This window comes from Scyliorhinus canicula, chromosome 21 (assembly GCF_902713615.1).
Source record: "Scyliorhinus canicula chromosome 21, sScyCan1.1, whole genome shotgun sequence".
In the NCBI taxonomy this organism is placed as follows: domain Eukaryota; kingdom Metazoa; phylum Chordata; class Chondrichthyes; order Carcharhiniformes; family Scyliorhinidae; genus Scyliorhinus; species Scyliorhinus canicula.
This window is the reverse complement of record NC_052166.1, coordinates 18,323,365-18,347,382: the sequence shown is the minus strand read 5'-3', so window position 1 is coordinate 18,347,382 and position 24,018 is coordinate 18,323,365. Positions and strand designations below refer to the sequence as shown.

The window sequence follows — 24,018 nt, the reverse complement described above, 5'->3', positions numbered from 1 at the left end:
TGACCCTCTGGTAGTGCAGCACTCACTCAGCACTGACCCTCTGAGAGTGCAGCACTCCCTCAGTACTGACCCTCTCTTGGTGCACCAGTCCCTCAGTCCTGACCCTCTGACAGTGCAGCTCTCCCTCAGTACCGACCCTCTGACAGTGCGGCACTCCCACAGCACTGACCCTCTGAGAGTGCAGCACTCCCTCAGTACTGACCCTCTCTTGGTGCAGCAGTCCCTCAGTCCTGACCCTCTGACAGTGCAGCTCTCCCTCAGTACTGACCCTCTGACAGTTCAGATCTCCCTCAGTACTGACCCTCTGATAGTGCAGCTCTCCCTCAGTACTGACCCTCTGACAGTGCAGCACTCCCTCAGTACTGACCCTCTGATAGTGCAGCTCTCCCTCAGCACTGACCTTCTGACAGTGCAGCACTCCCTCAGTACTGACTCTCTGACAGTGCAGCACTCCCTCAGTACTGACCCTCTGATAATGCAGCTCTCCCTCAGTACTGACCCTCTGACAGTGCAGCACTCCCTCAGTACTGACCATCTGATAGTGCAGCTCTCCCTCAGCACTGACCTTCTGACAGTGCAGCACTCCCTCAGTACTGACTCTCTGACAGTGCAGCACTCCCTCAGTACTGACCCTCTGACAGTGCAGCACTCCCTCAGTACTGACCCTCTGATAGTGCAGCTCTCCCTCAGTACTGACCCTCTCTTTGTGCAGCAGTCCCTCAATCCTGACCCTCTGATAGTGCAGCACTCCCTCAGCACTGACCCTCTAACAGCGCAGCTCTCCCTCAAATCCTGACCCTTTGATAGTGCAGCACTCCCTCAGTACCGACCCTCTGACAGTGCGGCCCTCCCTCAGTACTGACCCTCTGACAGTGCAGCTCTCCCTCAATTCTGACCCTCTGGTAGTGCAGCACTCACTCAGCACTGACCCTCTGAGAGTGCAGCACTCCCTCAGTACTGACCCTCTCTTGGTGCACCAGTCCCTCAGTCCTGACCCTCTGACAGTGCAGCTCTCCCTCAGTACCGACCCTCTGACAGTGCGGCACTCCCACAGCACTGACCCTCTGAGAGTGCAGCACTCCCTCAGTACTGACCCTCTCTTGGTGCAGCAGTCCCTCAGTCCTGACCCTCTGACAGTGCAGCTCTCCCTCAGTACTGACCCTCTGACAGTTCAGATCTCCCTCAGTACTGACCCTCTGATAGTGCAGCTCTCCCTCAGTACTGACCCTCTGACAGTGCAGCACTCCCTCAGTACTGACCCTCTGATAGTGCAGCTCTCCCTCAGCACTGACCTTCTGACAGTGCAGCACTCCCTCAGTACTGACTCTCTGACAGTGCAGCACTCCCTCAGTACTGACCCTCTGATAATGCAGCTCTCCCTCAGTACTGACCCTCTGACAGTGCAGCACTCCCTCAGTACTGACCCTCTGACAGTGCAGCACTCCCTCAGTACTGACTCTCTGACAGTGCAGCACTCCCTCAGTACTGACCCTCTGATAATGCAGCTCTCCCTCAGTACTGACCCTCTGACAGTGCAGCTCTCCCTCAGTACTGACCCTCTGATAATGCAGCGCTCCCTCAGTACTAACCCTCTGACAGTGCAGCACCCCCTCAGTACTGACCGTCTGACAATGCAGCACTCCCTCAGTACTAACCCTCTGACAGTGCAGCACCCCCTCAGTACTGACCGTCTGACAGTGCAGCTCTACCTCAATTCTGACCCTCTGATAGTGCAGCACTCACTCAGCACTGACCCTTTACCTAATGTGTTTGTCAGTTGATCGCGCGAGCTCCTCCTCAGCCGATTTTCTGAATGAATCCCCGTGAACAAATGGCCCTGACATCATCACGCCGGGACAGTAACGTGCGACCTGATTGGTGAACACTGAGTGCGTGTGCTGGCGCTGCCCCCGCCTACCATTCGTGCGTCCGGGACGTCATCACGCAGCACGATCGGCCTCTCCCGCGTGCTGGTTGCTATGGGTTGCCATGACGCCCGGAGAGCCGCGCCACACTGTCCATGAGGATCAGGGACAGAGTGGCAGCTCCAGGTAAGGCAGCTCGAGGCAGCACTGGCAGAGGGAGGAGGGGGATAGCACTGGCAGAGGGAGGAGGGGGATAGCACTGGCAGAGGGGGATCGCACTGTCAGGGGAGGAGGGGGATAGCACTGGCAGAGGGAGGAGGGGGATAGCACTGGCAGAGTGATGGAGAGGGCAGCACTGGCAGGGGGGGATAGCATTATCAGAGGGAGGAGGGGGATAGCACTGTCAGAGGGAGGATGGGGATAGCACTGGCAGAGTGATGGAGAGGGCAGCACTGTCAGAGAGAGGAGGAGGAGAGCACTGGCAGAGTGATGGAGAGGGATAGCATTGGCAGAGTGATGGGTAGAGCAGCACTGGCAGAGGGAGGAGGGGGATAGCACTGGCAGAGGGAGGAGGGGGATAGCACTGGCAGAGTGATGGAGAGGGCAGCACTGACATAGTGATGGAGGGGGCAGAACTGGCAGAGGGAGGAGGGGGATAGCACTGGCAGAGTGATGGAGAGGATAGCATTGGCAGAGTGATGGAGAGGGCAGTACTGGCAGAGGGAGGAGGGGGATAGCACTGGCAGAGTGATGGAGAGGGCAGCACTGACATAGTGATGGAGGGGGCAGAACTGGCAGAGGGAGGAGGGGGATAGCACTGGCAGAGTGATGGAGAGGGATAGCATTGGCAGAGTGATGGAGAGGGCAGCACTGTCAGAGAGAGGAGGAGGAGGGCACCGGCAGAGTGATGGAGAGGGATAGCATTGGCAGAGTGATGGGGAGGGCAGTACTGGCAGAGGGAGGAGGGGTATAGCACTGGCAGAGTGATGGAGAGGGCAGCACTGACATAGTGATGGAGGGGGCAGAACTGGCAGAGGGAGGAGGGGGATAGCACTGGCAGAGTGATGGAGAGGGATAGCATTGGCAGAGTGATGGAGAGGGCAGCACTGTCAGAGAGAGGAGGAGGAGGGCACTGGCAGAGTGATGGAGAGGGATAGCATTGGCAGAGTGATGGGGAGGGCAGCACTGGCAGAGGGGGATAGCACTATCTGAGGGAGGAGGGGGATAGCACTGGCAGAGTGATGGTGTGGGCAGCACTGTCAGAGGGAGGAGGGGGATAGCACTGGCAGCAGGAGGAGGGGGATAGCACTGGCAGAGTGATGGTGAGGGCAGCACTGGCATAGTGATGGAGGGGCCAGAACTGGCAGAGGGAGGAGGGGGATAGCACTGGCAGAGTGATGGTGAGGGCAGCACTGGCAGAGGGAGGAGGGGGATAACACTGGCAGAGTGATGGTGAGGGCAGCACTGGCAGAGGGAGGAGGGGGATAGCACTGGCAGAGTGATGGTGAGGGTAGCACTGGCAGAGGGAGGAGGGGGATAACACTGGCAGAGGGAGGAAGGGGATAGCACTGGCAGAGGGAGGAGGGGATAGCACTGGCAGAGTGATGGTGAGGGCAGCACTGGCAGAGGGAGGAGGGGGATAGCACTGGCAGAGGGAGGAGGGGATAGCACTGGCAGAGGGAGGAGGGGGATAGCACTGGCAGAGGGAGGAGGGGGATAGCACTGGCAGAGGGAGGAGGGGGATAGCACTGGCAGAGTGATGGGAAGGGCAGCACTGGCAGAGGGAGGAGGGAAATAGCACTGGCAGAGTGATGGAGAGGGCAGTACTGGCAGAGGGAGGACAGGGGCAGCATTCGCACAGTGACGAGGTGGGACAGCACTTCCAGAGGGAGGACAGGACCCGTATTGTAGGGGGAAGAGAGGGGGCATCACTGGCAGAGGGAGGAGAGGGGGTACCACTGGCAGAGGAAGGAGAGGGAGCAGCACTGGCAGAGGGAGGGACAACACTGGCAGAGGGAGGAGGCGGGGCAGCACTCCAGAGGGATGACAGCGGACAGCACTGGCAAAGGCAGGAGGGGGACATCAGTGGCAGAGGGAGGAGGGGACAGCTGTGGCAGAGGGAGGAGAAGGGGCAGCACTTGCAGAATGACGAGAGGGACAGCACTTCCAGAGGGACACGAGTGGTAGAACTGGCAGAGGCAGAGGTGTAAGCACTGGCAGAGAGATGGAGGGGTCAGCACTGGCTGAGGGAGGAGGGCTTATCACTGGCAGAGGGAGGAGGGCTCAGCACTGGCAGAGGGAGGAGGGCTCAGCACTGGCAGATGGGGAGCAGTGGGTGAGGGAACTGGTGGGGGAGGGGGCAGCCTTGAGAAGGGCAGCTCAATTCCTGCTTATTATGGTGGGGAATGGATAGTTTATAGAACTGAAAATAACCCCTTGGCAGTGATTGGTGGCGAGTTAGATAAAGAGTGGTGGGAGGAGAGTAGTTTGGAACTGAAACAACAGCACAGAACTGACGGGCCAAATGGTCTGTTCCTTTGTTATTATAAAGGTCCAGTTTGTGCCTGTATACCTCACATTGTATAAGAATGCGATATTCACCAGCCAGTCTATGTTCTGTTCCAGCTTCGTACCACCCAAGATCTACTCTATTCCTGCTCTTTATTGGCTCATCAAGTTTCTGATAACAGTCACATTACAATTATCGACAACATTCTCCCATCAGATGAGGCCATTTGGCCTCTTGTGCCTGTTCCAGTTTGTTTGGCATACATTTCTTCTGTTGCTCAGTTTGGCTCTTTCCCCATAGTTCAGTATTTTTTGCTCCTTTAAGGGTTTATTCAACTCTTATTTAACAGTTATTATTAAATGCGCTTCCACTGTCCTTTCCGGCACATAAACGTCCCGTTTAAACTTGTGTTTTTCTTCTGTCGCCTCTGGTTATAATCAATAGGACACCAGAGAAGGAGGCTATTTGACCCATCCCTCTGCACTAAACCTTTGGAAGTGAAATCCAGCTAGTCCCACTCCTCAAATCTACCCCCATATCCAGGAAATGCTTTCTCTCAACTATTTACTCGATTCCCATTTGAAGGCTACAATTGAATCTGTATCCCCCGCCTTGTTAGGCAGTAACATTCCTAAGCCTCACCACTCGCTGTGTGAAAAAGTCTATCCTTCGCTTGCTTCTTGACTTTTGTAAATCACCTTCAGTCTGCAATCTCTGGTTGTCAGGGATCCTCCAGAGATCCTCTGCCAGTGGAAACATTCTACTTATTTAACCAATTGAACCCTTTTCAATTTTGAACACTCCTTCAGATTGCTTCAACTTTCAGCTTCTCTCGTCTCTCCAAGCAACTAATATTCTTCATCCCCGGCATGATTCCATGCAATCTAATTCCTCACCCACTTTTAGACCTTGACACTTTCCTTCAGGGTGCACTAATTCACCTGAAGTTTGACCAGTAGTGTATAAAAGTTTGGTACGGTACAGCACGGTGGCACAGTGGGTTAGCCCTGCTGCCTCACAACGCCGAGGTCCCAGGTTCGATCCTGGCTCCGGGTCACTATCCGTGTGGAGTTTGCACATTCTCCCCGTGTTTGCGTGGGTTTCGCCCCCAAAAATGTGAAGGCTAGGTGAATTGGCCACACTAAATTGCCCCTTAATTGGAAAAAATGAATTGGGTATTCTAAATTTATAAAAACAATATAAAAATTTGGTACCATATGACCTGGACCTGTGGATACTCCAAGGATCTTTAACCTAGATTTTACAAACTCATTTTGATGTGGGCATCACTGGCAAAACCAACATTTGTTGCCCAACCCTAATTTCCCTTGGGAAGGTGGTGGTGAGCTTCCTTCTTGAACCGCTGCAGTGCATGTGGTGTAGGTACATTAGCAGTGCTATTAAGGGGGTGTTGTGTTCTGTTATCTTGTCTAGTAATGGTTCAACAGAACTGCTGGTGACTAAGCCAGAACAATGTTTTATTAATGTGTACATGTTTAAGTAACAATACGAATCTTATACAGACCAAGTTATTACAGAGTTCCTTTAGACTCTCCTGGAACTACCCTCATGTGCGACTGTCCTTGTATACGCCTTACAACCTTTTGGGGCTGGCTGGATGTCCGCTGACTGATGGCTTATGCCACCTGCTGGTGGAAGGTCACGCTGCTGAGTAATATTATCTACAGGCATATCACCACATCCCCCTTCCTTAGGACATATTGAGATTTGTGTACTAACATGATTACCATTTTTACTTCATACATTTGTGATATGCTTAAACAATATAAACAAATTTAATTAGGGTGTCCATGGAGATGATATGGCAGGTCAGTGCCTGTCCCTTTCACACAGGTCATTGTGCCTCCCTCACGGGATCACCCCTGTGATCACTTGGGCAGTTGCCAGTCTTTTCGAAGACTCCAGTCTCTTGCTTCATAATCTCTTTACGCTGTGCCTTTGGAAGGCAGCAATCCATGATGGCCACACGTGCGACCCCAGCTTTTTCCATTTCTTGCCAACACATTGTTTGCTGCTTCATTGTATGTTTTCTGTCTCTTCTGTCTCTGGCTTATCAATCATAACATCAACTTCTTCTTGTTTGTTTTTGTCATTGGGATGAGCTAGCTCTCCCACTCTTCTCTTCCTCTTTTTTGTTTTTAAGATTATCTTGCAAATTCTTTTCTTCTTATGTTTGGGTTTGGCAACCCCTGTTTCGGTACTGGTCTGCACCCTGTGCATAGAAGTATGCGGATCATCACTTGGGACCTGTGTGTCTCCATGGGATTCTGTAGCCATGCCCAATTCTGCACCCTCATCTGGAGGTAGGAGCCCCTCTCCCTCTGGTGCCTGGGTGGGAGTCACATCTACAACAGCAGGTGCTGTCCCTTCTTGGCTTGCTGAAGCAAGGATCAATGCTCCTCATCACTAGAAATGACAATGCAAACACTCTCTGGCCCTGACAGTCCAGGCGTTGGGTTATCCCGGTCTTGCTTAAGTATATATGTGTGATCCATTGAGCTGCATAACAAGATAGTCATCAGCTCCTCCAACTCATCTTCCGGTGGAGTATCTTCGAGGATCAGGGAGTCGACTACCTGAACACTTCAGAGACCTGAAATGATTCACCAAGTGCCTCTGGAGCAACCTTCTCTAAGATTGCTACAATGTTGTCTGTTACTAGCTTGTTCAAGAGCTGTTCCTCTGAGGTATCAGCCACTGCAATCTCACTTTTTATTTTGGATTACGCCATCTTCGAGCACTCGCCTTTCTCAGTGTCCAGAGCGGTCTGGGCGTCCCTTGTGACTACCTCGTCATTCCCGCCAAACCACCGGAGCAGGGCTTCTTGGGCCTCTTCATCAAGCCCGTCAATGCTCCTGTGAAATAGATTTACGAACAATTCGTCTTCATCTGGCTCGCCTTTCGCGTCTTCGCGTTCCGCATCATCTTTGAAGTCATCATATATATCTTCATAGTATTCATTATGTGATTCAGCATCGTCTGCAGTGATTTCTCCTGTAAAATACAACACATGGAATCATGTGTTCGCGCAGAAGGCAGCCAATTTCAAAGGCAGCATCGGGTCTTGCTGCCGAACTTTTACATAACATTTCACGCTGTGAAATTTCAGGAGGACTGAAAAAAATTAAAGAATGAGTCATTTGGTACAGTTGTAACTGTTCTGCGAGTACTTCGACCTTTGTGTTTCGGCTAGGGTTTAATTGTTTTCAACATGACATTTTTCCCTTTCTCCCAGTCGATATTGCAGCCTGTGCATCCTATTATTTCTAGCTCATCAAGGAATGAAGATTCAAGCTCGTCAGGCTGCGATTCCATCTGATATACTTTCGTAATCACCTCATTTGTAAAGTACTCATCAGGCTCGAACTTAAACTCCAGAGTGAAGCTCCTTGGCTTTTCATGCTCTGAACATTTAACATTCACATCCTGTAGATGCTTTAATACGGGCTTGCCATGCTCCTGTATCATGCCACAAAGTACATACACCTTATTGAAGACTGTTAACCAGACAGCTGGACTGATTTTTGGCTCTTCCTTTTCTTCATCTGATTCATTGTCTTCTGTCTGGATTTCTGCTGAATCCTCATCAAATAACTGCACTGTTATATCTCACTGGGATCTGTTGAGCTCGGCTAAGTTCAGGGATTCACATGCATCCGCTCCTATGATGGACTTGATTCTCATGTCCGCTATAAATGCATGTATGCCTTCTACGCACAGCTCAAGTTCACATTCATTGAACGTCTCCAGCTTTTTTGTACCGTAGTGTACCAGCAGTCCTGGCTGATCAACGACTTTCGGCTGCACTTCCAGCTTGTGCAACGCGGACCGACTGAGGAGGTTGGCTCTCATTCGGATGCCGAGGTTGCATTGTACCAAGAGCGCAAACGTTTTCCACCTGGTTTTGATGGATTCAGGTTTGTCCTTAGTAATGTTGTTATTTTATGAGATCGTATCTTCACCTTTATGGGTCGGACTCTTCTGGTCCTTGGTTGCGATGAGATCAATGAAGAGCTGTTCATCCGGACACATCTCATCCACCACATCAACTGATCTGATTTGGTGCACAGTTGGACGCGAAAAACAGTTTCGCAAAACGACCCCGATCAACATGGCCACATTTGAAACAAACCTTTTCAAAGGCTGGACATTGTCGTGGGTCATGGCGATTGCCACATTTCTGGCACAAGATGGCGTCTCCTGTCGGCCGCATAAAATGGCCACCCTCACTGAGACCACATTTCTTTATGACGTGTGTCACAGCCCTAATAGCGCTGGCGTCTTCCTCCATGTTCGCGCCAAAATGCTTTGAGCTGAGTGTGCTGATTTGCTGTGCAGCTAACTCACTCGCATGGCAAATCTCTATTGCTTGTTCCAATATCAAATCTTCTTCCCGCATCAACCTCTCACATAGCTTATCATTTGATATACCAAACCACAAATTGGTCGCGGATCATAGAAGATTTCAGGCTACTGAAGTTACAGGACTGCGCCTTCAGCCTCAAGTCAATGACAAAACTGCCGAAAGATTCGGCAGGTTTCTGGGTACGTTTATGGAACATGTATCTCTCAAATGTCTCATTCTTTTTGGGGGAGCAATGTCGATCAAGATACCCAATGGCTTTGTAATATCTATTGCTGTCCTCCTCATTGTCAAAAGCAAAAGTATTATATATTTCAATTGCTTGTGGAGTAGCAACGCAATTCACCTTTTGTCAAGCTGTGCCGGCAGGCCAAGGGCCGAAGATAGAGTTTAAACTGCTGCATGAAGGCACGCCAGTTTTTGTCTACGCTACTCGATACTTGAAGCTGGTGGGGTGCCTTCAAGCCTTCAATTTTTCATTCAGTGTGAGGGAGAAAGGAGGGGGTCTGAGACTATGGGGCGGGTTCTCCATTGTCCGACGCCAAAATCTTATCCACCAATCGGGCGGAGAATCTCTGTTTGCGACCGAATCGCGGTCGGTGCCGTTTCTTGGATGCTCCATCCCCTCTAAATCGGCGTAATCGAGGCATGCTCCGCACATCCTTGTGACGCCGTCAGCGTGTCGCTTTGAGGCCCTCTAATAAGATGCTGAGAGCAGGCATAAATGGTCTTTTTCAAGTTGCAAAAATGTATGGAGTGGCGTGCCACAGGGATCAGTGCTGGGCCTTCAACTGTTTACATTTTATATAAATGACTTGGATGAAGGGATTGAACGGATGGTCGCTTAATTTGCTGCTGACACAAAAATAGATCGGAAAGTAAGTTGTGACTAGGACGTGAGGCTAAAAAAATACATAAATAGGTTAAGTGAGTTGACAAAGATCTGGCAAATGGAGTATAATGTGGGGAAATGTGAAATTGTCCATTTTGGCAGAAAATAAGCTTATTATCTAAATGGTGAGTGATTGCAGAGCTCCAAGGTGCAGAGGGATCTAGGCGTCCGAGTGCATGAATCACAGGTACAACAAGTAATTAGGAAAGCTAATAGAATGTAATAATTTCTTGTGAGGGGAATTGAATACAAAGGCTTCAATTGTACAGGGCACTAGTGAGACCACATCTGGAGTACTGTACATTACTGGTCTTCTTATTTAAGGAAACATGTAAATGTGTTAGAAGCAGTTCAGAGGTTTACCAGACTATAATAATTGAAATAATAATCTTTATTATTGTCACAAGTATGCTGACATTAAAACTGCAATGAAGTTACTGTGAAAATTCCCTGGTCGCCACACTTTGGCGCCTGTTCGAGTCCACTTGTCCACTTAATTTTTTCCAATTAAGGGGCAATTTAGCATGGCCAATCCACCTACCCTGCACATCTTTGGGTTTTGGGGACGAAGCCCACGCAAACACGAGGAGAATGTGCAAACTCCATACGGACAGTGACCCAGAGCCGGGATCGAACCTGGGACTTCGGCGCCGTAAGGCAGCAATGCTAACCACTGAGCCACCGTGCTGCCCTCCGTTTGGGCACACTGAGGGAGAATTCACCTAACAGCATGTCTTTCGGGACTTGTGGGAGGAAACCGGAGCATGCGGAGGAGACCCACGCAGACACGGGGAGAATGTGCAGACTCCACACAGTCACCCAAGCCGGTAATCAAACCGTGCTAACCACTCTGCTACCGTGCCGCCCATACCTGAAATGGGTGGGTTATTGCATGAGGAAAGGTTGGACAGACTAGGACAGACCTAGTAGCAAAAATGAATTATAAATAATTTGAAACTTGGGTTGGTAATTGATTGAGAGGCTGGAGAAAGTGCCCAGGATTCTCCGATATCCTGGCCGAGCGACGCCAGCATCAACGGGCCTCCTGGCCCAGTAATTCTCCTGTTCTTCGGGGGCTGGAATGCTGTGCTGTGTGCTGCTCTGACGCCGAAAGCCGGCCCTGCACGGCCGGCGCGGGTCCGCCCGACGGCCATCTCCGCACTGACGCAGTTGCTGGCCCCCGCGGAAGATGACAAAGACCTACAGGAGCCCGGCGCGGAGGAACATAGCCCCGCCCCCCCCCCCCCCCCGGAGTGAGTCAGCCCGCCGATCGGTAGCCCCCAATCGCGGGCCTGGCCACCGTGGAGGCACCCCCCCCCCCCCCCCCAGAGTCGGATCCCCCCAACCCCCCACCAGGATGCCGAGGTCCGGCCAGGTGGGATCATATGTAAACCATGTCGCCGGAACTAGGCAGGTACTCGGCCTGTCGAGCACAAGGAATTGCTGTAGGGATCGCTTTCAACAGCCCTCGACCGGCGCCGCACCAACCTCATGGGCGCGATTGCCGCTGATTCTCCGGCCCCGCGCAAGCTCAGGGAATTCGGTCTGAAAGTCTCAATAATGACTTTAGGAAAGACAATAATGAAAAGTGGTGTTATTAATTTGTAGCAATGTCAGATTATTCTGACTGAGTTTTTAACATTGAAAGTAATGTCGGTGATCATCTGAACTATCTTGGCATTGTTGGCTGATTAAATAAAGAATTAGCAGCTTGCTTCCTGACTGAATATTGGGAAGGCTGAAGCCACCTTATGTGGTTTCTGCCAAACATTCTGTTCACTTGCCCCTGCAATTTACATATTCATTCTTGAAGTTTGTCAGTGTCTTACATTTTGTTGCAGTCCTCCTCAGAATTAATTGTATCTCACCGCTAGCCTGGTTTAGCTCAACATCAGTGTGACAAAGTTATGCTCTAATGTTTTCAATATTAAAAATTGGTTTAGCAAAATTAACTTTACAGTTCGTCTGGTAGAACTTGAGTGTTGCTGAAAAAAGATACTTTCTTTGTCAAAGCCTTTTGTCTTGCATTCATCAGGACAGTTTACTGGCAAAATGCATAATACCATGTCCGACATTACATGTTATTTGGCAATTGGACAACATTTGCTAAATATACCTCAGTGTCCTGATGACCAATTTAAGATTGTCAGGCTCGCAATGTGGCACAGTTGTATGTACTGGAAGCTCCATATATTAATACACAGGGCCCTGTTATTTGCAGACAGAAAGAACATGTACACACATTGCACCTGTTTCAGTCAAACAAAATCAGTGACAGCCGTTCGCTAGTTCCTTCCTTGGGCAATGCCTTGACCAATCAGAGTCAATTTGTCTCATTTAAATTTCAAACAATGCTTAGCAGTTAACTGTCAGTTACTATCAACTGATGCTCTCTCTCCAAGGCAATTTCCCTCCCAATCAGGAACTAGTTACCAACCAATCAACATTGTCCTCTTACACAGTATAAATTTGTTGTTTCTTCCGATATTTGCATTCTTGGAACTGTCCTGATAAGTGCATGATAGAAATTGTATTTTTTCAGCAATAATAACAATTTGTATTCAATAAATGAGTGGTAATCATCCATTATTTGGCTGCAATGTGTGCATTAAACCGGAATTGTTCTTTCAGTATGTTGTTTGCTGCAGCATCGGGTGGTTCTGCCATTCTCTGGGTCATTTGACTGTTGCTCCGAAGCACCTTGTAGTGAATTTCTACACATGGCTTTTGGTTATTGGTTGTTGTCTTTTCATCCGAGTTAACTAACCTTGTCTGTAAGGAGGGTATTGTTAAATTGTCACTCTATTGTCTGGGTTCGAAGATTTAAATGATTATTACTGAGAGTTACACAGAATTTACATTGTAGACTGAGTTTATTTGGCCCAACTGGTGTTTATGCTCCAATATGCCTTATCTCACCCTATCAACATATTCTCTCAAATAGCCGTCATGATTCACTTTAGTTCTGGGCACATCACTTCTATGCAATTCAAAATCCTTCTTGTCTTCACCCGTCGAACCTTCATTCTTCATGTCCTCTCCTTTCAAACTCCTGTTCAATTCGTTTTTTACAATTTCCTCCCCAATGACCTTTCAATTGGGATGGACAAGAAATGACCTTGAATCCCTTTATTTTTCCTAAATAAATCTTGTGTGTAATCATCAGGGAGCTGACAGGTCAATTTAATCCCATGGATCCTTCTTAAAAGTGCCATTAATTGCAGGAAAGACACCAAGGAGTGTGGTCCTACTTGGAGCTGCAGCCCATCTTGCAGTTAGAGTTACACAGGTTAGCTCCTTGAAGGTAGGTTGCCAAATCTTGCAGCACACTATAAATCGTACTGTGAGTGAGACAAAAAGCTAATGTATGCACATATTTCATGTGGGCTCCAGCAAGTGCTTCTTGGATTTATATTTGGAATGTGAACTGTATTTAATTTCTGAACCTTAGTTCCCCTGAAAAGGTGATGATGGTGGTTGTGGTCGTGTTGATGTTGGTGGCAATGGTGGTGTTGGTGGTGGCAGCGATGATGGTGGTATTGGTGGCAATGGTGGTAGCCTGTTTGCTTGAACATCAGAACAAAGAAAAGCACAGCACAGGAACAGGCCCTACGGCCCTCCAAGCTTGCGCTAACCATGCCTCCTGTCTAACCTAAAACCTTCTACACTTCCGGGGTCCATATCCCTCTTTTACCATCCTATTCATGTATTTGTCAAGGCGGCCCTTAAACGTCACTATCGTATCTGCTTCCACCACCTCCTCCGGCAGCAAGTTCCAGGCACCCACTACCCTCTGTGTAAAAAACTTCCCTCGCACACCTTAAACCTATGTCCCCTGGTATTTGACTCTTCCACCATGGGAAAAAGCTTCTGACTATCCAGTGTGCATTTGATGGTGCATCCACAATGGTAATCGGTAAGGAATTCCAGGATATTGAGCCAATGAAATTAAATAAAGTTGACCTATGTTTAGGTCAGGATGTTGTGCCATACAAAGGGGAACTCATTCAGGTCCATTGGCTGCTCTTGTGCTTCTCAGTGGTAGAGGTTCCAGGGGAAGGAATTACTGTCAATGTAAGCTTGGTGAGTTCCCAGAATACAACACTCAGTTAGGAAGACCTGCAGTCACTGTCTGCTGGCAGTAATGAGGGTAGTTAGTTATTGACTTCAGTAGCAGGGTACTGTCTGAGCCAGTGTTTTTCAAACTTTTTTCTGGGGACCTTCGCGGCCCACGCCGGCCGACCTTCGCGGCCCACGCCGGCCGACCTTCGCGGCCCACGCCGGCCGACCTTCGCGGCCCACGCCGGCCGACCTTCGCGGCCCATGCCGGCCGACCTTCGCGGCCCACGCCGGCCGACCTTCGCGGCCCACGCCGGCCGACCTTCGCGACCCACCATTTTCTCTTACCTTGTTTGCTGCTGACAAAAATGGAGGAAATGGTTTTGGGTCCCTTTGGCCCTCGTACACGCTCCTCCAATGGAACCTGTTGGATGAAGGTGAAGCGTTCCAGTGTCAGAAAGTATGGAGTCTCCATCTGTCCAAAGTTCTGCATTTTTTTCCTGTAAAATGTTATCAGATAAACCACCCCCCCCGAACTTGTAAAAAAAAAACAAAAACGAATAACATAAATGAATAAAATGAACTTGTAAAACAAAAAGCTGCGACTGTTTAAAAAAAAAAGCGGCCGCACTGCGCATGTGTGCCCGATGATCTGGCGCGCATGCTCAGTGTGGCTGCATTTTTTTTAACATGCTCGTGGCCATTTTGAAGGCCGCTTGCAGCCGCCGTTATTAACAGTCGGCTGCTGCGGCTATTGCGCGCAGATTTGCGCGATCGGGAGTATTCTGTCACACCCCTGACTTCAGCTTTATAGATAGTCACATGAGCCGAACACAGACAGGCGCATTAATCAATAAATCATCATACTCACTCTGGTTGGTTTTTTTTGAAAAGCTCAACCAAAATGGTGTGTTCTACTTGGCCATCCTTTTCCAAAGCATGTGATTGCAATGCACTTGTGTGTCTTTGATGTGGTTGATGTTTGTAAACATTGGGTTTCAGAACTTACAGTCACTAGCCCATGAAGAGAGGGGAACGCTGCACCTGTTTTTTTGGAAGCTGTCAATCACTGTGGCTTCACAGCGCAAGGGTCCCAGGTTCGATTCCCGGCTGGGTCACTGTCTGTGTGGAGTCTGCACGTTCTCCCTGTGTCTGTGTGGATTTCCTCCGGGTGCTCATGTTTCCTCCCACTGTCCGAAGATGTGCAGGTTAGGTGGATTGGGCATGCTAAATTGCCCTTAGTGTCCAAAAGGGTCAGGAGGGGTTATTGGGTTATGGAGCTAGGGTCGATGTGAGGGCTTAATGTGGGTTGGTGCAGACTCGATGGGCCGAATGGCGTCCTTCTGCGCTGTATGTTCTATGTTCTATGTCACAGCCCACTTCTGAAATGAATGAATAGGTTATAACTACAGGATCTGAGGAGTTTATACACAGGTCACAGCTGCTCTCTTTCCAGGAATGGGCACATGATGCCTCCAGGTCAGTGTTACAGGCAGCACGGTAACACAGTGAATAGCACTGTTGCTTCACAGCACCAGGATCCTAGTTCGATTCACTATCTGTGCGGAATCTGCACATTCTCCCTGTGACTGAGTGGGCTTCCTCCGGGTGCTCCAGTTTCCTCCCACAGGTCCCGAAAGACATGCCGCTAGGTAATTTGAATAGTCTGAATTCTCCCTCTGTGTACCTAAACAGGCGAAGGAATGTGGTGACTAGGGCCTTTTCACAGTAACAACATTGCAGTGTTAATGGAAGCCTACTTGTGACAATAAAGATTATTAATTAAACAATTGAACTTTGTCACTGCCCCTGTCTAGATTGCTCTCCAGCTTCCAGAAAGGTTTTTTTTCTGAGGGGGTCTGTGGGGGGGGGGGGGGGGGGGGGGGGGGGTTCCACTAGTAGAGGGTCCCTGCGGGGCTCCCTCTAGTTAGTTGGTCTCTGTGGGGGTTCCTTTAGTTAGGGGGTTCTTGGAGGGTCTCCGTATTAAGTGGATCCTGATGTGTTGGGTACTCTGGATCCGTGGAGACTGTGTTTACCTCAGCAGTAACACGTACAGGGTACCAACACTTGAAATAGTACAACACTATTTTATTAAGCTAGAACATACTTTCACTGTGGGTCGACGCTATGTTAGATTAAACTAAATACCTAAGCCTATCCTAACCAGTCTATGCACTCAGCACATGGTGAAGATCTGTGCTGCAAGCTGTGAGCTCTGTCCTTCTGAGAGGCTGCATCCCGAATGAGCGGGAAAACTGATGCCCTCTGTCTTTATAGTGAGTGTGCTCCAACTGGTGATTGGCTACGGTGTTGTGTGTGTTGATTGGTCTTGCTGTGTGTCAATCAGTGTGTGTGTCTGCAACATGATATACTGGTGTATATTATGACAGGTCCCTGGGGGCGTGTCCTATTAAGTGGGTCCAACAGAGGAAGGTTGGACAGGTCCTGCATTGTGGGAGGAGAAGGGGGCCCGCAGATGGACTTTAGGACAACTCCCTTAAGGGGTTACTCCCTTGACCCACCAGGCTCATGTTTGGTGAGAATTGTAGTAATCCCCACCCACCTGATTCCCGGCCCAGAGGGGCGGGACTGCTAAGTGGATGAAAATGGGTCATTAAGACCCATTTGCATTCACTTACATGATCCCATTGGCGCATGGGTGCAAACCCCAACCCCACCACCAGCGGGGGAGGGTCGGAGCATTCGAAACGTATCAGCGTTGGGCACCGATCCCAATTCTCCGTTCCATTGGGAAACTTGCTTTGGGCGTCCCAGGATGGAGAATGCACCACACTGTGTTTTTGATCAAATTTTTAACTGTGGCTCTTCTTAGTCATCAAGGTTGCAGAGCCCGACAAATCAGTAGATATAATTTCCTTCCCCATTGATGACTCCTCGTGTTACTTTATTGCTGACTGAAAGGAGGCTGTGGTAGTGTGGCCCTTTTAAGGGGCAATCGTTCGCAGCTCACGTGACCCACCTGTCGTCTATTGCTTGGGAATGCTCAAAATTCAGCCAATGGTGAGAAAGCACATGGGTCCGGGGAGCAAGGGACCCGGGTATGAGCCTGGGAGTCAAGGAGTAAAGACCTGTATTGTAATTGCTGTGCCTGTCCATGGTTTCACCTCATTGTTGTTTGAAAAAAATCACTTTGTGATTGAAGCAACCTCCTCGATGATACCGCCCGCTATTACAGAGGCTGATAGGGATGGTAACTAGTCCCCAAGGCCGCTATGCACGCGGTGGACGAGTCCGTCCCTTTTCAGGTAGACAGCGATGCGTCAGACGTCGCACTGGCCGCCACACTTAACCAGGCTGGCAAGCCAGTAGCATTCTTCTCTAGGACCCTCCACGCTTCCGAAATCCGACACTCCTCAGACGAGAAAAAGCACAAGCCATAGTGGAAGCCGTACAGCACTGGAGGCACTACCTAGCCGGTAGGAGGTTCACCCTCGTCACCGACCAGCGGTCGGTCGCATTCATGTTTGACAACGCACAATGGGGCAAAATAAAAAATGACAAAAACCTGAGGTGGAGGATCGAACACTCCACCTACAATTACGATATCAAGTATCGTCCTGGAAAGCTCAATGAGCCCCCAGATGCCCTGTCCCGCGGCACATGCGTCGGCGCGCAGGATGACTGACTTTGGGCTATCCACAAAGACGTTGTTCACCCGGGGGTCACCCGGCTTACCCACTTTATTAAGGCCCGCAATCTGCCCTTCTCCACCGAGGAGGTCATGGCCATGACCAGGGACTGCCAGGTCTGTGCGGAGTGCAAACTGCACTTCTACCGGCCAGCCAAGGCCCGCCTGGTAAAGGCCTCCCGGCCCTTTGAGCGCCTCCACCAACCGTAATATATACTTTCTAACCATCATTGACAAGTACTCCTGCTTCCCCTTCGCTGTCCCCTGCCCCGACATGACCTCAGCCACAGCATCTTCACACTGTTCGGTTTCCCTGCACAAATCCATAGCGACCGGGGCACATCGTTCATGAGCGATGAGCTACGTCAGTAACTGCTCAACAAAGGCATCGCTTAGAGCAAGACTACGAGCTATAACCCGCAGGGAAAAGGGCAGGTGGAGAGGGAGAACGTGACGGTATGGAAGGCCATCCTTCTGGCTCTCCGGTCTAGAAGTCTCCTGATCCCCCGCTGGCAGGAGGTCCTCCCCCACGCCCTCCACTCCATCAGATTGCTCCTCTGCACAGCCACGAACGAGACCCCTCCCGATCATTTGTTTATCTTCCCCAAAAAGTTCATCTCCAGGGTCTCGCTTCCATCGTGGCTGACAACTCCGGGACATGTCCTTCTCCGGAGGCACATGAGGAGCCATAAGACCGACCCCCTGGTCGAGAGGGTCCAGCTGCTGCACGCCAACCCCCAGCACGCTTACATCGTGCACCAGGACGGACGGCAAAATACGGTCTCCCTATGATACCTGGTGCCAGCTGGTTCTCCTACCAACGCGCCCCCCTCCCCGCTGCCTACAGCCACCCCCAGTGCCCCTTATGCCCCCCTGGGTGTCCTGTATTGTCCCACGCCGGCACTGCCACCACCTACCACCCCCTACCCCCCTGTCTACCACAACCCCCCAACCGTCTCTGACACGCCGGACTGAGGCTCAAGCTCCAGACACAACGCCCCCGGAGTAACCATCTGCAACAACCGTGCCCGCCGCATCGCAAGAGCTGAGGAGGTCTAAAAGAACTATCCGGCCTCCAGACAGACTGAATATCCAATGACCCCCACGTCACCCCCGCTGGACTTGATTTTTTTTAACAGGGGGTGAATGTGGTGAATGTATTTCACCTAAGGCATGAGCTGTCTGTACTGTCTGTATAATTATGTGACCCATGACCTGGACGTGATGATACGGGATACTTCCAGGTACTGTACTGGAACACCGGTGGGCTCCACCTCTGGCTCCGCCCTCACCGAGGCCATATGTAGTCTGGCCACCTGTGGGTGGCACTCATTTGTACAGCCGACTCTGGCAGGCGGGTTCATGGATAATAAAGCCTAATGTTCACTCATTCACACGGTCTCACAGTGAATTGACGGTATAACACTCTGTCTGGTTGATCTCTGTCCATTCGCTTCGTCTGGTTGATCTCTCTCCATTCGCTCCGTCTGGTTGATCTCTCTCCATTCGCTCTGTCAGGTTGATCTTACTCCATTCGCTCTGTCTGGTTGATCTCACTCCATTCGCTCTGTCTGGTTGATCTCACTCCATTCTCTTTGCCTGGTTGATCTCACTCCATTCTCTTTGCCTGGTTGATCTCACTCCATTCCCTCTGCCTGGCTGATCTCCTATCTCCATTCGCTCTGTCTGGTTGATATCACTCCATTCACTCTGTCTGGTTGACCTCCACATTCCATTCGTTCTGTCAGGTTGTCTCCTCCATTAGCTCTGTCTGGTTGATCTCGCTCCCTTCTCCCTGTCAGGGTAATCTCCTCTCTCCATTCGCTCTGCCTGGTTGATCTCATCACTCCATTCGCGACTGTCCGGTTGATCTCCTCACTCCATTCACTCCTGTCTGGTTGATCTCACTCCATTCGCTCTGCCTGGTTGATCTCCTCTCTCCATTCGCGACTGTCCGGTTGATCTCCTCACTCCATTCGCTCTGTCTGGTTGATCTCGCTCCCTTCTCTCTGTCAGGGTGTTCTCCTCTCTCGATTCGCTCTGCCTGGTTGATCTCCTCACTCCATTCGCGACTGTCTGGTTGATCTCCTCACTCCATTCGCTGTTTGGTTGATCTCACTCCATTCTCTTTGCCTGGTTGATCTCCTCTCGCCATTCGCTCTGTCTGTTTGATCTCACTCCATTCTCTTTGCATGGTTGATCTCCTCTCTCCATTTGCTCTGCCTGGTTGATCTCCTCTCTCCATTTGCTCTGCCTGGTTGATCTCCTCACTCCATTCGCTTCTGTCTGGTTGATCTCACTCCATTCGCTCTGCCTGGTTGATCTCCTCACTCCATTCGCGACTGTCCGGTTGATCTCCTCACTCCATTTGCTCTGTCTGGTTGATCTCACTCCATTCTCTTTGCCTGGTTGATCTCCTCTCTCCATTCGCTCTGTCTGGTTGATCTCACTCCATTCTCTTTGCCTGGTTGATCTCCTCTCTCCATTTGCTCTGCCTGGTTGATCTCCTCACTCCATTTGCGACTGTCTGGTTGATCTCCTCACTCCATTCGCTCTGTCCGGTTGATCTCTCTCCATTCGCTCTGTCCAGTTGATCTCTCTCCATTCGCTCTGTCTGGTTGATCTCCTCACTCCATTCGCTGTCTGGTTGATCTCCTCTCTCCATTCGCTCTGTCACGTTGATCTCTCTCCATTCGTTCCTGTCAGGTTGATCTCCTCTCCATTTTCTCTGTCTGGTTGATCTCCTCTCTCCACTCTCTCTGTCTGGTTGATCTCTCTCCATTCACTCTGTCTGGTTGATCCCCTCACTCCATTCGCTGTCTGGTTGATCTCCTCTCTCCATTCGCTCTGTCAGGTTGATCTCCTCTCTCCACTCTCTCTGTCTGGTTGATCTCTCTCCATTCGCTCTGTCTGGTTGATCTCCTCTCTCCATTCTCTCTGTCTGGTTGATGTCCTCACTCTATTCGCTCTGTCTGGTGGATCTCTCTCCATTCGCTCTGTCTGGTTGAGGTCCTCACTCTATTCGCTCTGTATGGCGGATCTCTCTCCATTCGCTCTGCCTGGTTGATCTCCTCACTCAATTCTCTTTGCCTGGTTGATCTCCTCTCTCCATTCTCTCTGCCTGGTTGATCTCCTCTCTCCATTCGCTCTGCCTGGTTGATCTCCTCTCTCCATTCGCTCTGTCCCGTTGATCTCCTCTCTCCATTCTCTCTGCCTGGTTGATCTCTCTCCATTCGTTCCTGTCAGGTTGATCTCTCTCCATTCGCTCCGTCTGGTTGATCTCCTCACTCCATTGTCTCTGCCTGGTTGATCTCCTCATTCTATTCGCTCCTGTCTGGTTAATCTCCTCTCTCCATTCGCTCTGTCCAGTTGATCTCCTCTCTCCATTCGCTCTGTCAGGTTGATCTCTCTCTATTCGCTCTGTCTGGTTGATCTCCTCACTCTATTCGCTCTGTCTGGTGGATCTCTCTCCATTCGCCCCTGTCTGGTTGATCTCCTCACTCCATTCTCTCTGCCTGGTTGATCTCCTCTCTCCATTCTCTCTGGCTAGTTGATCTCCTCTCTCCATTCGCTCTGTCTGGTTGATCGCTCTCCATTCGCTCCTGTCTGGTTGATCTCACTCCATTCGCTCCTGTCTGGTTGATCTCACTCCATTCGCTCCTGTCTGGTTGATCCCCTCACTCCATTCTCTCTGCCTGGTTGATCTCCTCTCTCCATTCTCTCTGGCTAGTTGATCTCCTCTCTCCATTCTCTCTGTCTGATTGATCGCTCTCCATTCGCTCCTGTAAGGTTGATCGCTCTCCATTCGCTCCTGTCTGGTTGATCTCACTCCATTCGCTCCTGTCTGGTTGATCTCACTCCATTCGCTCCTGTCTGGTTGATCTCACTCCATTCGCTCCTGTCTGGTTGATCTCCTCACTCCATTCTCTCTGTCTGGTTGATCGCCTCTCTTCATTCGCTCCTTTGTGGTTGATCTCCTCTCTCCATTCGCTCCTGTCTGGTTGATCTCACTCCATTCTCTCTGTCTGGTTGATCTCCTCACTCCACTCTCTCTGTCTGGTTGATCTCTCTCCATTCACTCTGTCTGGTTGATCCCCTCACTCCATTCTCTCTGCCTGGTTGATCTCCTCTCTCCATTCTCTCTGGCTAGTTGATCTCCTCTCTCCATTCGCTCTGTCTGGTTGATCTCCTCTCTCCATTCTCTCTGTCTGATTGATCGCTCTCCATTCACTCTGTCTGGTTGATCTCACTCCATTCGCTCCTGTCTGGTTGATCTCACTCCATTCGCTCCTGTCTGGTTGATCTCCTCACTCCATTCTCTCTGTCTGGTTGATCGCCTCTCTTCATTCGCTCCTTTGTGGTTGATCTCCTCTCTCCATTCGCTCCTGTCTGGTTGATCTCCTCACTCCATTCTCCCTGTCTGGTTGATCTCCTCTCTCCATTCGCTCTGTCAGGTTGATCTCTCTCCATTCGCTCCTGTCTGGTTGAACTCCTCACTCCATTCGCTCCTGTCTGGTTGATCGCTCTCCATTCGCTCTGTCTGGTTGATCTCTCTCCATTCGCTCTGTCAGGTTGATCTCTCTCCATTCGCTCTGTGTGGTTGAACTCCTCACTCCATTCGCTCCTGTCTGGTTGATCGCTCTCCATTCGCTCTGTCTGGTTGATCTCTCTCCATTCGCTCTGTCAGGTTGATCTCTCTCCATTCGCTCTGTGTGGTTGATCTCCTCACTCCATTCGCTCCTGCCTGGTTGATCGCTCTCCATTCGCTCTGTCTGGTTGATCTCCTCTCTCCATTCTCTCTGTCTGATTGATCGCTCTCCATTCGCTCCTGTAAGGTTGATCGCTCTCCATTCGCTCCTGTCTGGTTGATCTCACTCCATTCGCTCCTGTCTGGTTGATCTCCTCACTCCATTCTCTCTGTCTGGTTGATCGCCTCTCTTCATTCGCTCCTTTGTGGTTGATCTCCTCTCTCCATTCGCTCCTGTCTGGTTGATCTCACTCCATTCTCTCTGTCTGGTTGATCTCCTCACTCCACTCTCTCTGTCTGGTTGATCTCTCTCCATTCACTCTGTCTGGTTGATCCCCTCACTCCATTCTCTCTGCCTGGTTGATCTCCTCTCTCCATTCTCTCTGGCTAGTTGATCTCCTCTCTCCATTCGCTCTGTCTGGTTGATCTCCTCTCTCCATTCTCTCTGTCTGATTGATCGCTCTCCATTCGCTCCTGTCTGGTTGATCTCACTCCATTCGCTCCTGTCTGGTTGATCTCACTCCATTCGCTCCTGTCTGGTTGATCTCCTCACTCCATTCTCTCTGTCTGGTTGATCGCCTCTCTTCATTCGCTCCTTTGTGGTTGATCTCCTCTCTCCATTTGCTCCTGTCTGGTTGATCTCCTCACTCCATTCTCTCTGTCTGGTTGATCTCCTCACTCCACTCTCTCTGTCTGGTTGATCTCTCTCCATTCGCTCTGTCAGGTTGATCTCTCTCCATTCGCTCCTGTCTGGTTGAACTCCTCACTCCATTCGCTCCTGTCTGGTTGATCGCTCTCCATTCGCTCTGTCTGGTTGATCTCTCTCCATTCACTCTGTCAGGTTGATCTCTCTCCATTCGCTCTGTGTGGTTGATCTCCTCACTCCATTCGCTCCTGCCTGGTTGATCGCTCTCCATTCGCTCTGTCTGGTTGATCTCCTCACTCCATTCACTCTGTCTGGTTGACCTCCTAGTTTATCTCTTCACACCATTCGTTCCTGGCTGGTCGGTCTCCTCTCTCCATCTCCTCTTGTCGTTGATCTATTCCTCTCCAAACCTGCTGCTCTTTGACCCCAATCCTCTCCCAATCCTGCTCCTTTGACCCATTCCTCTCCCAATCCTGCTGCCTTTAAGTCTCTCTCACCGCCACATCTTTCCATCTAATCTTTGGCCTTCCTCTCTTTTCAGGTAGTTCCACCTCCATAACGTGCCTCACATCATCTCTCTCTCTCTCTCTCCCTCTCCCTCTCCCTCTCCCCCATCTCATTTGGGTTACTTTGTTCAATTCTGTCAACAATCTCCACTGACCACCCGATGCACTGATTGTATCTTTTCTCAATCCTCCAAACATCCACCATAGGATCCAGTCACCGCCCCACTCTTCTTTAGGTTGCCCAAGTTTCCACATTATATAACGGACGTACAACTGGCTTTTCAGTTCTTCCTTTCAGTTTTGATTTCAGCGATACTTTTCTCTCATATAACACTCCCCTGCACTTCTTCCAATTGCTCCAACCAGTTAACCCATTTCTTAATTTCCATTTCTCGCCTTCTGTTTTCTTCTACCACTGACCCCAGTTACTTGAAACTACTCACTCTCTTCAGGCCTTTACCCATAATCTTTACTCTTATCCTCTCATTGAGTCTCAAACCGACAGTCCACATATTGGGTCTTTGCACTGATCCACATACTCCTATCTTCCAGTGCTTTTCTCCACATTTCCATACACTCAGTCATGTTATCATCATTTCCACCACATAGTTCAAGATTATCTGTAAACTGCATTGACTATCTCACTTGCTGTCTCACTTGCTCCATTAGATCATCCATGATAAACAGGAAGAGAATTAGTGTCGGAATCCAACTTGCTGCAATTCAAAATTCGAACTCTCCCCAACACTGCTTCTTGCTCT

General features: G+C 50.1%; 1 protein-coding gene across 5 annotated transcripts in view; it reads left to right on the top strand.

The window, feature by feature from the left end:
* The first annotated feature begins 1,986 nt into the window (after positions 1-1,986).
* Positions 1,987-24,018, top strand: part of LOC119955438 (tetratricopeptide repeat protein 28-like) — a 390,291-nt gene continuing 368,259 nt past the window's right edge. For 3 of the 5 annotated variants that reach the window (XM_038781602.1, XM_038781600.1, XM_038781597.1), the window contains exon 1: positions 1,987-2,051. The gene's annotated coding sequence lies outside the window, so the exon portion shown is untranslated. Of the gene's footprint in view, positions 2,052-16,164; positions 16,246-17,111; positions 17,147-24,018 lie in introns of those variants that run through there. The other 2 variants (XM_038781598.1, XM_038781599.1) reach the window with 2 other exon arrangements.